The 14350-nt window shown below is 38.4% G+C and overlaps 1 long non-coding RNA gene across 1 annotated transcript; it reads left to right on the top strand.

The window, feature by feature from the left end:
* The first annotated feature begins 1082 nt into the window (after positions 1-1082).
* Positions 1083-2620, top strand: LOC149162419 (uncharacterized). Its single transcript, XR_016261548.1, has 3 exons — positions 1083-1523; positions 1839-2039; positions 2482-2620. It is a non-coding gene; the product is annotated as an uncharacterized LOC149162419 (long non-coding RNA).
* The last annotated feature ends 11730 nt before the right edge of the window (positions 2621-14350 follow it).

Genomic DNA, 14350 nt, shown 5'->3' with positions numbered 1-14350 from the left:
TTGTTCTCTGAAGTTGTTGAGCAGGAAAAACCTTGATGTGTACACAAATGTCCAGGTCCGAGATTATAACCCATTTTAGAGGCGAAGGATTTTAATACCCCAATGCATTATCCGGATGATTTTATAGTTTATATTTAGTTACCATGATGCATCTTGTGATTCTTCATTGGGAAATGATGTTTTTAACTCACTAGTTTCTTGGTAGTTATTTACTTGATAGGTTATTTATATGAGTATTTCTTTGTATATATTCTTAATGATTCATTTTCCTTCACGAGGCATTATGGCTCATGTAAAGGCACGGACAGATTCATTGGAGCCATTTCGAAAGGGACAATTGGCAGATGGCCTATATTTGTAATTGGCAATTGGCGTCCTTGAAGGCTGTGATCTCGGAAAATGACATAGAAGACGTTTCTCAAAGAAAGAGACACAAAAAGGTGCAAATGGAGCTGACTCATTCAACCATTTGTGAACCTATTTAGGTTTTGGCACAAGGAGAAGCAAGGTATTTTGTTACATTCATCGATGAACTTTTAGAAAGACATTTGTTTACCTTCTGAACAATAAGACGGACATAATGGAGACATAAGTTTTTCAAGGGCCTTTGTGTAGTGGTCTGGGAAACCACTGAAGAGGTTGAGGTGTGACAATGGAGGCAAGCATGCCTCAATGGCATAGAAGAATTTTTGTGTTCAGGAAGGCACTGAACTGGAATTCATATTGCCCTACACTCCACAACAAAATGGACTGGCCAAATGGAAAAATAGGAAGCCGTTGAAAGTATCACGTGCAGCGCAGGATGCCTGTTTCATTCTGGCAGAAGCAGTGGCAATTGCTGCATATGCCTAGGACAGAACGCCCACTGCTTCATTACAATTGAAGACACGAACGAAATGTGGCTTGGGACAAAGCCAAATCTTCAGCATTTGAAGGTTTCTGTGTGTCTTTGGGAGCATTCACCCGCACACACACAGATATCCACACACCCTGAGTACCTAGCCATATATCTAATGAGAAGCAAATACAGCTGGATGCTAAGAGAATTAAATATATCATGATCGAATATGATGGGGATGCTGGAATTTGCATGCCTCCATGTCCAGGAATTGCATGCATACCTTGTAACTATGGGGCGGATGATCTGTGCTAGTATTTAAAAGTGATGAAACAGGCTTAAAGCATATTTCAAAGTGATGAAGCAGGATTAACATATGCTTTAGGAGTGGTACTGGATCACTATTAGTCAACAGTTCTTACTTTTTCAAGTTGCACATAAAGTATAGTCCTTCTGCAATAAAGTATATTTCTCTCTGTGGTGCTCAAGTTACTTCCTGTCTCCTTCGTAGTAGTATTTGAAAGTATAGTTACTTTTGTAGAACTGTATATTTAGCAATGGAATTTCCTCATCTAACTTATGGAGGCCATTTTTGGATGCACAGGTGCCACGTGGTTGGAATAAATGTGAAGTGTCAAAAGAGGAATACAATGTTGATGACTGGTCGCTCCAAAATATTCCTCAAGTGTTGCCTCCTTGGTTTCATAACGAGGGTGGCTTGTAGGTATTTGTAAGATGGAGAGTTTCTTTTCTAGATGGATGGATTATTCAGTTACATCCCAGCTAGTTGGGACTTTGTATCAGTTGTCTACTAATCCATTCTTAGTATCCTTTTTTCCACTAGATACATAAACTGGCTCCGCTGTAATACATTTTTAAACAGACTAGCCTCATAACCGTGTTGATGATTTTATGTAGATTTAACATTATGGTGTTAATAACTGTTGTTATCATGTGACAATTTGTGAGTTGAAATAACAAAACTGATTGACCTCGGCAGGTGCTTGTCCCTATTGCAAATGGATCAGATGAGATGGAGATTGTTGTAGTTGTAGATGTTCTGAGGAGAGCCAAAGTGAATGTCTTGGTTGCTTCCATAGAAGACAGTTTGGAAATTGTAGCTGCCAGAGGGACAAAAATTGTTGCCGATCAGCTAATTAAAGATGCAATTTTATCAAATTATGATTTGATCCATTTGCCTGTGAGTTTTAATTGATCTGTTGTATATGAGTAGCGTAATCGAAATATCAAATGTCTTTGTTGACTGAAAATTGTGATGCATCCACATCATTTCTAATGCAGTTTTTTTTTTTTTAACATTCAAATTTTGGTGAAAAGAATAATCCTTACCAATTCATTTAAAATTTGTCTAAGTTACTAACCAAAGTTCCACATCAAGATAAATACCAAATATTGGCACTATTATCCATGGTAGGAGAGATATACCCATGTAACACTTCTATGAAAGAATAGTCTGTCAATTTAAATCAAATATGCTGATACAAAATTCCAGCATCTCATTTTATTAATATTAACCTTCTTATGTTATCGTCTTAAAGTAGTAAATTCAGGTCTATGTTCAAACTGCAGACACTAGCATTTAAATCGATACCATAGTCCCTTATTTCTGAAAATTATTTTAGGGCGGCTGGTATGGATTTCAAAAATTGGGATCATCAGAACAACTTGTAGCATTACTTAGAGAACATGCAGAGTCAAAGGTGTATGGAGCTATACGTGCATCAGCAGTAATGCTAGATACCAAAGGCTTGTTGAAGGTATGGACATAAATATTTCACTGGGAACATATATTTCTTAGATGAGAAAGTCAATGTGTTTGTGTTCCATCTTAACTTTCATTATATGAAAAAGTTTATGATGCTATCATCTGTGGATTTTTGTGGCAGGGAAAAAAGGCTACCGCTCAACCTCACCATTCAAGTAAACTCTCAGATCAGTCTTCTGTGAATGTGCGTGTTGTAATTGATGGGAAGGTGATTACTAGCATCGGTCCTGGATCAGCCATGGAATATGCAGTTATTATTGTTGAAAAGTTATTGGGAATGGACAAGGCCAATCATATTGCTGAAACCATGGGGTTCTCTTATCCATAGGTTAATTACTGTTACACTTTCTTAAAAATAACTAATAATCATGAGGTCAAGAAATGCTGTCAGGCTTAGACTTATTTTGGATTCTATAATGGCTAGGAATCCAGAGTTCTAGTATGAGAAAAATCAACAGGTAAGGTATGCTTCACTAGTGGTACTTTTTGCTGAAGGATGGTTGCTTTCTTGTAGCATTTGGCACTATTCGCTTCATTGTAATAAATTTTTCAATTAAAAAAAAATGTTGCTCATTTGTGTTAATTAAAAGTATCTATTAAAAAACAATAAAATAAGTGTGTATAGGTGTGACGGGTGTCTAAATTGACATGCTTTTAGCATTTGTCTAATACCTTTTGGTTCACCATTTTTCCATTTTCCATCATTATCTTATGATTCACCTTTTCCATTCATATTGATACATTTTTGGTAAGGTACGAATATCTTTTTATGTGTCATTTTAATGCTTATTCGTATGCATGTTTTGAGAAATTGTTGCCTTTTTGTATTGCTAGCATACAGGATTCAAGGATTGTATAAGTACTACTCAATGTAAGGTCTCGAGAGTAGTTGCAATGCCTTGTAGGTGCTGCAACTCCTTGCAAGCATCGCATCTCTCTCTACTTGTTCAAGGTTCAATGATTGCAACTTCTAGATGTGACCATAGTTGTTGCAACTCTACACTGTTGTTGCAACCCTTCATTATTGTTGCAACTCCTCGTTGTTCTTGCAACTTCGGGATGCGACTGCAAAGAATTGCAACCTTGATCATTGTTATCATTGTTGCGACTTGTGCTATCCATGACATCGTTGTTGCAACTTGTGTTGCTCCTACTAGTGGTGTGATTGTTGCAACTCTTTGTTTTACCCATTGCTGCAACTTTGGTGACATTGTTGCAACTCCATACCTATTTTGCGAATCTAACAATCAACCATCCAACTGTCAATTTCGGATCAATCAAACAATTTAACAAATAGTTTCTAATGCAGGAAAATGATAGGAACAAGTGGATGACAAAGAAATGGATCAGACTAAACCACCACTTGTCACACAGTTGAATTGAGTAAGTTGATGCATGCTTTTACCATTATCTGAAGAAATCGATGTAACAAGATGAACAATCTGATTTCCATGGTTGTCCATCAATCTGATTGGTTTAATTAGATGGAAGATATTTTGTATAAAAAATCCTTGCTCCCGTTGAGCTAGGGGGAACCTATAAACTTGTTGTCATTGCGACAAACACCTTCCAAAATTTTTCCTACACTTGAATTTTGGAATCTACTGAGGATTTTATGATCTGTCGTTCCATGTGAATCATAGTCACTTCATGGTCAGTTGATGTTTTGCTAAGTGTTCAAGTCGTCTTCTCAAATTCTAAGTGTCAAAGTCACTTTCTCATACATGCTCAGTCCTTGATGAATTCATAAATGCACGTCTTTCTATGCAATCTTAGATTGGCATTGCACAACTCCTAAAAGTAAGGCTTGCACAATCTCTAGGAATAGTGCTTGCGCGATGTTCAACATAGTAAACTAGGCAACCTATGTTGAGAGTCAGTGCGCCATATCATTTGACAGTCCCTCTCTCTTTGGTTGCAATTGCACTACTATTCCAGTGAGTTGTTTCAACTGTCATTTTTGCACACCTTTGTTTTCACAAGTGTCACTTTCACTTTCGCAACTATCATTTTTTCTTTCTTTCGATCTAACAAGTGTTGTTTTCACTTTATCTTCGCTCTGACATATGTCGCTTTTATTTTTTCTTATTGTCGCAAGTGCCACTTTTAACTATTTCCACTCCTGTATGTGTCACACCTATGCGCATCACTAGAAGCAGCTCTATCGTACTCTTCTGCACTAGAGGGTCTTACATATCATAAGAATGTTCCCTAGACACATTCCTACAACTTAGCGCACTTTTTGGTCGCAGTCGACACTTTTGTCGCAACTAGTGTTCTAATTGTTGCAATGCTACATTCAACTATCTCACTTAGAAATAAGCGTCGCTTTCCTGTCGTTTAAAAGTGTGATTGTTGATCGTGAGTCTTGTGCGTTCCCTCGACTTGTATTGATGGCATTCATGTGTGTGATCTATGTTTGGGTCTCTTTCGGATGCTTTTCTCTCTCTTACTCTACTCGTCCCACATTTAGCCATTTTGGAGCTCTTCTTGGTCCTCCTGTCAGGTGCAAGTTATAAAAAGTGCCAACCCTCCACCAGGTGATGACCATTGCCTATTCACAAGCCACATTGATGAAATATTACGTCCTAGACTTATGCACTGATCCTTTCTCATAGACAGCTCCTATCATTGCATATTGGGCAACTTCAAAGCATAATCATTGAACCCTTGTTGTTTGCGTTGACTCACTACACTATGCACTTGACTAGTTATGCCTTGTATAGTGCATGGAGCACTTCTAGTTGATAGTAAGGCCTTTCATATCCCCTTGCAAGGAAAAACTTCTCAATGCATAGGCTCCCTCTCCTTCACAGTGCAATGAGATCTTCCCTGGCAAAGTGACTTGACTTTCTGCTACTTGCATCAGCCAATTGCACAATCTTGTCTTCCAGTGAGCCTCCCTCTATGCATTTCACAATTCTAGTGGACAGTCAGTCCATGTCTAGCCCATTGCAGTCCTCAACTGCATAAACATAGGAGTTTTCCCTCAAGAATTGTGCATTGCGCAATTCTAGTGTCTAGTCTTGTCTCCTCTGCTGACTGGAACCCCTCATTGTGCCATACCTTGTCCTTCCTTACCTCCTTCTACGCATTGTGAAGTTCCAGTGCACATTGAGTTCATCCCTTAGTCACTATGAAGCTCACCTGCGCATTCACTGCCTCCCTCTCCCTTGAGCACTGTGCTTTTCGGAGTTCCAATTAGCAGGCTCGTCAACCTTGTCTCTTGCATTTGCTCACTGTATTGGACAATGAAGAGTCCCTCCTTATTTCACATTGCACAGTTTCAATTGGCAATGGGGTCACCCCTTGGTCACTGTTGAGCTCAGCTGCGCAATTCCTAGCCAACCTCTCTCTCTTTGCTCCTAAACAATCCAAACATGATCAGCTTCTTACATGAGCAAAGCAGGGGTAGAATAGATGATTTCTGGACTGATCTTGCCTTGTCATGAGTGAAATTCATTGGTAGGATTACCACCTCAATATGGAAAGATGATGCTCAAGGAAGATGTCAAGGAGAAGAAACAAGGAAGCACTTGCAAAGAAGAAGCACAAAGAAGAACCATCACAAAGACATGAAGAGATCCTGGACCATGATAAAATGATGACTTTCATGATGACTCAGAAGGTTCCAACACTGATCCAAGACCTTTTGGAGGGTGAAGATGAAGTACAAATTAGATTTATAATCAAGAATGCAGGACACAACAACAAGGAGAGGCACTTGGCATGGATACATTACAATGAATTCTTATGTCATAATGGCCAACTCATGGCCTCTCAAAGTATCATCACATAGTCCTATGTTGTCCATGTATTTTCCCACATGTTGCAGAATGTAGTTATGTATTTTCAAAAAATGACAAAATGCAAATGTGTGGAAGTCCAAGAGTCGCACGTGGACCTAAGAGTCAATAGAAGTTCAAAGGTCACTTAAGAGTCCAAGAGTTGTGAGGGAAGCTCAAGAGTTATGGGGATATTGTGGAATTTAACTATGTATTTTCAAAAAATGACAAAATGTAAATGTGTGGAAGTCCAAGAGTCACATGTGTACCCAAGAGTCAATAGAAGTTCAAAGGTCACTTAAGAGTCCAAGAGTCATGAGGGAAGCTCAAGAGTCATGGGGATATGAAAGGTGACAAGGTCATTTTTCTTGTAATAAATACACCCTCATGACTCAAGAAAATGGATTTTGGAGGCTTGCAAATGGAGAGCTAGCCTTGGCTCCTCTAGCTTGGCATAGGAGAGAATATCATTCCTTGGAGGAGCACGTAGTGACTTAATGTTTCATTATTGGAGCTAGTGCCTCACCATTGTATTTGTGTACTTGAAACTTTCACCTAATTATTAGAAACTCGTTGAGCCAACTCACTTTCATGCATGTATTGTGAATGTTGTAAGACTATTCTTTAGATGTTTGCGGTATATGTCATGTTCATACATACTAAAAAAATGAACTATTTCATTGGCTTTGGTACTCATCTTGTTGAATGTGTGTTGTATTTGCTTTCATGAATCATTATTATCTTGTGAACTAATTTGCAGGTTAATTAATGAATCTTTCCTTACTCTTGTCTGTTTCTCTTAGGATAATACTATTGCTTTCCCTCTAGAGGCTTACTCTCTCTTTCACTCTCATGGAAGTTTCCTTTTATGCAATGAAAATGTGTGATTCGCAGTGTCAACTTACTTGTTTATTTCAAAGGTTATGTGTATAATCTCTTATGTTATCCATTCAAGCCAAGGAAAATCTTTGATTTATGGTGGTCGAGCCGATACTTCATACTGGGGAAACCCGCTTAGTTGACGGGTTTTCAGCACCAAACATTTTAGCACTAGAAGGAGGGCGAGATGACAAGCTGTGACCGTTGAGTTTATTTTGAATCTCTCATATTGAACAACTCATTCCCAAATCATAATCCCATGATGTTTTTATAATAGATCAAATTTTAAAATCCTTGTGGAACTAATTGATGACCTGTCTCAATTGAAATTTCATGGTGAGGATGAAACACTCATATCCAAACATATATCTTTGTTTCTCGAATTTTGTGAATTTCATGAAATCAATTGCGAAGATGTTGCTTGTAAATTATTCACCCTTACTCTTGAAGGTTGAGTTAAGAAATGGTGTCATACTTAATTGGTTGCTTCCATTCATTTATTTGAACAACTCTTTATGGAGCTTCATCAAGCCTTTGACATGTATGATTATCATGATGTCTTAAAAGGATTGATCTACTTAGAATGAACTATGGTGAATTTGTAGAGGATTTTCTTTATCGATTTCTTCACCTTTGCTGATCCATTAATGAAAAAGATATTATAGACTTTATGTGAAGTTTGCTTATGTTACTTAGTGCAATGGATCAAAAAGATTGTGAATAACATAAACACGTAAGCAAATTGAAAACACATTCAATCCATCAACGCAACAAAATTTAATAAAAGAGTTCACTAGAGTTCCTGGCTAAGTCTCCTGGTCCTTTAGCTTCCAGTGCTAACCGCTTTATTTTGTCTTCAAAATGCTATTACAGGTATGAGCTCAAAAACAGAGACTCAAATGAGAAAATGGACCTCACCATTGCGTTCAGCTCGAAATTTTGAGTCAAACGAGTATAAACTTGACCATATTTGACCACTGTAACCTCCAGACCCCCTGGAGAAATCCAAAATTGCCTATGTCCCTGCAAAACCACTTTCTGCTGACAAAAACTGCCTCTGCCTACACAAAACCGCCTCGGTCCACGCGCTGGTGGTTTGGCTGTTCGGCACCTGCATAAGTTTTAAATAAAGTTATGGGCGCTTGGTTTACTAAGCCTCGCCCTTGGCATATTGGTTATCATATTGCGTTGAAGTCATCGCATATATATGGTTTTGGTAGGTCGAGGGTTCGAAACCCCTGCTCGACCTTTCCGTCATTGATTAGGAGCAGGGGTTCGACCTTGTCCACATCACTATATTCGAGCAGGGGTTTCGAACCCTCGAGGGTTCGACCTTGTCCACATCACTGTGTCCATCAACTGCTATGTTGGGTCCCTATAATACTAGTGATTACCCCATTACTATTGTAGTTATACCCCTTATTTATATTGTTGTGCCCCATTACCCCCATATTGTTATTAACGTGCCCATAGAATCCCTCTATTGTTATTTTTGTGGCTTTATATTATTATTGTTAGGTCGGCTGGATTATATTGTGACTCCATAGACTCCTATATATAGAAAGGAGGTTTTGTCATTTGAATCATCCAAGAATTGTTCATTTATGTAATGTAAAGGAGGTTGCCCCCTCGAAGAGGCTGAATTCTAAGGCGTTGATCTATCTTTTCTATCTTTTCTTGAGCTGGTTTCATAACATTTGGTATCAGAGCTTTGGATTCTAGGGTTTCGCTGCTCCAAACAGGTCATCGTGGCATTTTCTCTATAACGTTTTTTCTGTGACGTTTCAGAAGTTGCAAAAAAAACCCATTTGAGAAGAAATCGCGTTGAACCTTGGATCCGAATTTCAGAGCTTTTCGCGCGATATTTTCGGAGATATGATCTCAGGAAGTTGGTCTTTTTGCAGACTCCTGAATTACACTCAAAACAGGTGACCTGGGGAAAATCGTCATAACTTTCTTTCTGAGCATCGAATTGAAATTTCGTAAAAAGGTACAGAAAGAGGACGGACTGTAGTTTCTTTTATATATTTTTCAGAGTCAAAGGTTGAAACAGTGACACGTGGCACTTCATACAAGTTCGCTCTACTGAACTAGTCTATAATCAGGTCACTGCGAGATATTGTGCATAACTCTTTCTTGGAGAATCCAATTTGGTTCAGACTAGTGGCATTGGAAAGAGGACATAGAAGGCTACTACAGGTCACAATTTCAGAACTGGATGATTCGAAATTACAGAGATACATCAGATTCAATATCAGGCTTCTACAAAGTAAAAAAAGGTGTGTAGTTTTTATTTTTTATTTTTGCATAAGCTTGGTTTGAAGGAATTCAAAGGGCATAGTAAAGCATTATTATCGGTAACTGATGCCCCGAGGAAAGAAAATGCAAACACCTAGTAAGGAACCTGAAAGCTCTAGCATGACTCATGAAGAAGAGGAAGAAATGCTACATGATATATCAAAATTACAAGAACAAGTGCAACAAATGTCACGCTCACAAAAGCTAACAGATGCTAAGATAAATGGCGTGGAATCTAAGATAAAGGGAATGGAAGCTAAGATGGATGATCTGAAGACAGATTTGAGGACAGATTTGAAGACAGACATGGCAGATTTGAAGACAGATTTGACAAAGTTTCTACAAGAAATACTTACTAATGGTGAAAAGGTTGTAAAGGAAACTCATGATGTGAACAAAAGAAATGTTAATCATGATTCCATAGACTCTAATGTTGGATCGAAGATCCACCATATTCCAAAAATCGATATGAGGAAGTTTGATGGCAAGGATCCCGCCACATGGATATTACAGATGGAGCAATTCTTCGATCTCAATAATGTGCAAAACACACAAAAGGTACGTATGGCAACTTTATATTTGGAACCAAATCAGTTTGTATGGTATCAATGGCTTTTCTCTCGTAAACAATTTATCACTTGGGCAATTTTTACGGAAGAATTGATAGCACATTATGAGGATACAAAAAGCAACACTTTTTTTAGCCAATTGATAAGTCTCAAACAAAAGGGTTCAATAATGGAGCACATTGAGGAGTTCCAAAAATTGAACATAAGGGTAAAAGATATTCCAGAGGAGCATAGGATTGATGTGTTCATAGGGTCTTTAAAGGATAATATCCAACATGATGTTCGCCTTTGGGAACCTGATTCATTAGAGAAGGCATTCAGGTTAGCAAGAAAAATGGAAAGCAAAATTATGGCAACCAGGAAGCATACCACTCACAACTATAAAGACGGAAGTGTTGTTGCCCCTAGTCTTCCACAACCTATAAGGTTGACACCACAACAATTGGAAGAAAAAAGAGCAAAAGGGCTTTGTTACAGTTGTGATAGCAAATACACTAAAGGTCATAAGTGTGCTGAGAAGAAATTATTCTACATAGATTGTGAAGAGGAAGAAGAAAAGGAGCAAGAAAGGTCAAAAGAAGAGGATATACTCCAGGAACAAAGCCTAGATGAAGAACAAATAAATCCGACCATATCTTGTAATGCATTGGCGGGAATTACCACTCCTCAAACCATCAAGATAGAAGGACAAATCAAGAAGAAAAAGGTAATAGTGTTGATTGATTCAGGAAGCACCCACAATTTTATTCATTGTAGGGTAGCAAAAGAATTGAATTGCTTCCTATATCCAGCACCAGAGTGTCAAGTGATGATTGCAAATGGAGGAACAATAAATTGCTCTGGAAAGTGCCATAATATCAAGCTATCCATGGGAGAATATGTATTGACTAGCCCAATGCTTTCCATTCCAATGGGAGGTGCTGATGTTGTACTAGGAGTCCAATGGCTACAATCCTTGGGTACAATAGCTTTTAATTTTCAAGAACTTTTCATCAAATTTTCGTGGAAGGAAAGGAAGTTGAATTAAGGGGTATTGCAGGGAAACCAGGAAAGATAATCAGCTCTAATGGTATGACAAAGCTTCTAAAAAAGGAGCAAAGAGGTGTAATTGCACAATTATGTTCGCTAGATGTTTCCACATTGGAATCATCTATTTCTCCAGATCTCCAAAAAGTCCTGGACAATCATTCCAAGGTATTTGAGACTCCCAAAGGTCTCCCACCTATGCGTGATCATGATCATGCTATTCATCTGATTCCAGGAAGTGTTCCTCCAAACATCAGGCCGTACAGATATCCCTATGTCCAAAAAAGTGAAATTGAACGTATGGTTGCAGAAATGCTAGAGGCTGGTATAATTCAACCGAGTCAAAGTTCTTTCTCTGCTCCAGTAGTATTGGTGCACAAGAAGGATGGATCATGGCGCATGTGTCCGGATTATAGGGAGCTCAACAAGCTCACTATTAAAGATAAGTTCCCCATTCCTGTCATTGATGAATTACTGGATGAATTGCATGGATCAATTTACTTCACCAAGTTGGATCTTCGTTCAGGATATCATCAAATCAGAATGAAGATTGAAGACATTCCAAAAACGGCATTTAGAACTCATGAGGGTCATTATGAATTTTTGGTCATGCCTTTTGGCCTTACCAATGCACCTTCAACATTTCAAGGTTTGATGAATTCAATTTTCAAACCATTCCTTAGAAAATTTGTGTTAGTATTTTTTGATGATATACTAATCTACAACAAGTCTTGGAAGGATCATGTTGAACATGTTGACAGGGTGCTACAACTATTGGAGGAGAAACAATTATATGCAAAAAGATCCAAATGTTTCTTTGGAGTCCAGGAGGTGGAATATTTGGGTCATATTGTATCTCATGAAGGAGTTAAGGTAGACCCTAGCAAAATTAAAGCCATTAAGGAATGGAAAATCCCCACATCCATAAAGCATCTGCGAGGATTTCTTGGGTTGACAGGGTATTATCGCAAGTTTGTTAAGAATTATGGGAGAATAGCAGCACCTCTAACAACATTATTGAAGAAAGATGCATTTTCATGGACTCCGGAAGCAACAAAGGCCTTTGAACATCTTAAAGAGGCAATGTGCCAAGCACCGGTCTTAGCTACACCGGACTTCACAAAAACCTTTATTGTGGAATGTGATGCTTCAGGAAATGGAATTGGTGCTGTTCTAATGCAAGATGAAAGACCCATTGCTTTTGAAAGTCGTCCAATCAAGGGAAAGTTTTTAAGCAAAGCTATTTATGAGAAGGAAATGTTGGCAATACTCCATGCACTTAAGAAATGGCGACCCTACCTAATGGGAAGACACTTCAAGGTAAAAACGGATCATGATAGCCTTAAATACTTTTTAGAACAAAGATTATCCTCTGAAGAGCAACAAAAGTGGGTCACAAAGATGTTGGGTTATGACTTTGAAATCATCTACAAAAAAGGGAAGCAAAATGTGGTGGCAGATGCACTCTCAAGAAAGGATGAGGATGTGGAAGCATTGTTGTGCGCCATTTCTATTATCCAACCAGATTGGATAAATGAAGCAAGGGAGGAATGGAAGAATGACGAAGAAGTGTGGGCACTTATTCGAAAGCTACAACAAGATTCCAGTACGTCTGATACATTTAGCTGGAAAAATGATTCGTTATGGTACAAAGATCGCTTATACCTCTGTAAGAATTCCCAGCTAAAAAAAAGATTCTTATGGAATTGCACACTTCTCCCTTAGGAGGGCACTCAGGATTTTTAAAAACTTACCACAGGGTTAAGAAGGAATTTTTTTGGGATGGCCTTAAATCAGATATTCAAAAGTTTGTGGCAGAATGTTTGGTTTGCCAACAAAATAAAGTTGAAACAATTAAGACACCGGGTCTATTACAACCTTTATCCATTCCAAGCCAACGTTGGGAGGAGGTTTCAATGGATTTTATCACAGGTTTACCCAAGTCTGAGGGAAAGAGTGTCATCATGGTGGTAGTTGACAGACTTACCAAGTATGCACACTTTTGTGCATTATCACATCCATTTAAAGCCAGTACAGTTTCTACTGCATTTATGGAAACAATTCAAAAGCTACATGGAAACCCAAAGATTATTGTAAGTGACAGAGATCCCATTTTCACTGGAAATTTTTGGACAGAATTATTTTCTTGTCTTGGTACTCAGTTAGCTCATAGCTCATCTTATCATCCTCAATCTGATGGGCAAACTGAGATAGTAAACAAATGTTTGGAAGGATATCTTCGTTGCTTTGTATCTGATAAACAGACACAATGGGTCAAATGGTTGCCTCTGGCTGAATGGTGGTATAACACTTCCTTTCATACAGCAACAAAAATGACCCCATTTATGGCACTTTATGGGTATCAACCACCATCCATCACATCATATTTAAGAGAAAATTCTAAGGTTCAGGCAGTGGAACATCACATCGAACATCAACAACAAGTCCTCCAACTCTTAAAGGATAACCTCGTGTTGGCACAGAATAGAATGAAACAACAGGCAGATCAACATCGCAGTGAAAGAAGTTTTGATGTAGGTGATTGGGTATTCCTACGGCTACAACCATATAAGCAAATGTCCCTCAAGCAAGCTAAGAAGGATAATAAATTATCACCAAAGTATTATGGTCCGTACAAGGTGTTGCAAAAGATTGGTACTATGGCATACAAATTGGAGCTTCCTGCAGCTTCTCGATTGCACCCAGTTTTCCATGTTTCATGTTTAAAGAAGGTTATAGGCGACAAGCTCCCAGTTCAAACAATATTGCCAGAACTTGACGAGGAAGGAAAAATTATATTGGAACCGGAAGCAGTTACAGAAACAAGAACTCGACAGCTACGAAATCGATCAATTTCAGAGTATCTTATCAAGTGGAAGAACTTATCCGCTGAAGATTCCACATGGGAGGATGAGAATTTTATGCAGAAGTATCCAGAACTACTCAAGCGTTGAGGACAACACTTTTTTGAAGGAGAGGGGCATGTTGGGTCCCTATAATACTAGTGATTACCCCATTACTATTGTAGTTATACCCCTTATTTATATTGTTGTGCCCCCATTACCCCCATATTGTTATTAATGTGCCCATAGAATCCCTCTATTGTTATTTTTGTGGCTTTATATTATTATTTTTAGGTCGGCTGGATTATATTGTGACTCCTTAGACT

Source organism: Pinus tabuliformis, chromosome 5_2, assembly GCF_031772625.1.
Source record: "Pinus tabuliformis cultivar Carrire ecotype Pingquan chromosome 5_2, CPIR1, whole genome shotgun sequence".
In the NCBI taxonomy this organism is placed as follows: Eukaryota; Viridiplantae; Streptophyta; class Pinopsida; order Pinales; family Pinaceae; genus Pinus; species Pinus tabuliformis.
Note: the sequence above shows the minus strand (reverse complement) of the source record. Positions and strands in the feature narration are given on the sequence as shown.